The sequence below is a fragment of the Felis catus genome, chromosome X (assembly GCF_018350175.1).
Source record: "Felis catus isolate Fca126 chromosome X, F.catus_Fca126_mat1.0, whole genome shotgun sequence".
Taxonomy (NCBI): Eukaryota; Metazoa; Chordata; class Mammalia; order Carnivora; family Felidae; genus Felis; species Felis catus.
This window is the reverse complement of record NC_058386.1, coordinates 103,199,349-103,201,388: the sequence shown is the minus strand read 5'-3', so window position 1 is coordinate 103,201,388 and position 2,040 is coordinate 103,199,349. Positions and strand designations below refer to the sequence as shown.

General features: G+C 39.1%; 1 pseudogene; it reads right to left on the bottom strand.

Annotated features, from left to right (window-relative positions):
* Nucleotides 1-697: 697 nt before the first annotated feature.
* On the bottom strand, nt 698-1,007 carry LOC101097708 (annotated as a pseudogene).
* Nucleotides 1,008-2,040: the final 1,033 nt, after the last annotated feature.

The window sequence follows — 2,040 nt, the reverse complement described above, 5'->3', positions numbered from 1 at the left end:
AAATAAATCAATGAGATTGGCAACCATGCCAATTGTTTTATAAGTTTTATTCAATATAATAAGAGACTAAAATAATTAGTGTATATATTAGAAACCAAGAAACTTTTTTTGTTTTTGTGGTTGATTTAATTGTTGATCTAGAAAACTAAAAAAATTCCACTTTAGGGGCACCTGGTGGCTCAGTCAGTTGAGTGTCCGACTTCGACTCAGTTCATGATCTCATGTCTCATGGGTTCAAGGCCTGCATCGGGCTCTGTGCTGACAGCTCAGAGCCTGGAGCCTGCTTCAGATTCTGTGTCTCCCTGTCTTTCTGCCCTTCCCCTGTTCACACTTTCTCTCTCTCCTCTCTCTCTCTCTCTGTCTCAAAAATAAACATTAAAAAATTATTTTAAAAATGAAATTCCACTTTATAGAAAAACTATAAAAATGGATTATGTAATTTAGGAAGATTTCTGGGTACAGGATAAACAAAAAGCAAAAGGTTCTTTTCTTCACTATACTTCATAATTTATAAGTGAGTAATCTATCCTACTTTAAATTTTAACAAAATTAGAAAATATCAAAGATAAATATAATAAGAATATATAAAAACTGTTTTTTTGATACATTATCTTATTTTATTCAAATACCAGTCTGATCACACATGGTCCAAGAACACTCAAATAAGAAACCAAAAACAGATGTTCAAGATTGGTCCTCAAACATTATAGCCAATGATGCCACACTTACCCATGATCTCACTGACATAAAACCACATCCACACCTCAGTGGCCACCAAAACCAGTTAGCAGAGCTTAACTGTGAGCTGTTCGAAGCTACCAGTTTGAGCACTCTTGATTATTTTTTTTCAAGCTCTGAATAGCTGCAGGGATGTCAGCAGGGGTTAGGTGAACCATCTCAACCTTGGCATAGTGCCAAAATGTGGCCAGTCAAGGCTACACATAAGTCACAGCAGCATTCACCAGCATCAGGGCCTTCTCCTCAAGGTTACAGACAAATTAGGCCATGGTTCCAGGATGAAAAGTCAAAAAAAATCTTTAAATTGTACAAAATGGGGCTAGTACCTTATGAATAGTGGAGTAAGGACGTCTGAAAGTCGGCTCCTCCACAAAAACAAAAACAGTAGTAAAAATTATTAAAACCATTTTTTCCAAAACTCTGGAAATTAACCAAATATTTACAACCATTCAAGAAGCATTTATTCAAGAAAAATGGTTAATCTTGTAAATAACAGCAGGTTTTGCTTGCCCTTATACTCATTTTCTTCTCCTCAGCTCTGTGGTATCCTTGAAATCAGTCTAGTAATCATAGTGCATTAACACAAGCTACTGAATAATACTAGAAGGGGAAATACAGGCTTGGAACACCCTAAATCCCCATCCCTAGAGAACTGCCATTATTAGACTCATCTGGCAATTACTCAGAAACCCCCACTCTCAGGGAATGTTTTTGCTTGATCTGACTCTGAACTTACTGGGAACAGCATTTCCCTGGGTTATCAAAAGAATCAAAAACAATAAGTGGCAACTGTTTAATATAATTGCTTCCTGAAGCAGTGATAACAGTTGGACCAAATAATATTATGACTAAAAACATAAAAGGAAAAGTTGGCAAATATTGTGGGCCTTGAAGACATCCTGCATATTCCTGGAAATTGAGGCCAAGTGCATATGCAAGTTCTGTGCATGTTCAGGAAGATCTGAAATGCCCTATTCTCTCATCTTTGGAGGTCCTATAGAGGCTCTGTACAGCAAACAGTGAAGGCTAAGGCAGAATTGTCAATTGCTTGCCAGAATGTTGACACCAGACTTCAACATGCACACAGAACACCTTGTCAAAGCCTAGAAAATGTTTTGGTTAAAAGTATTTAAGGGGGCGCCTGGGTGGCGCAGTCGGTTGGGTGTCCGACTTCAGCCAGGTCACGATCTCGCGGTCCGTGAGTTCGAGCCCCGCATCAGGCTCTGGGCTGATGGCTCAGAGCCTGGAGCCTGTTTCCTATTCTGTGTCTCCCTCTCTCTCTCTGCCCCTCCCCCGTTCATG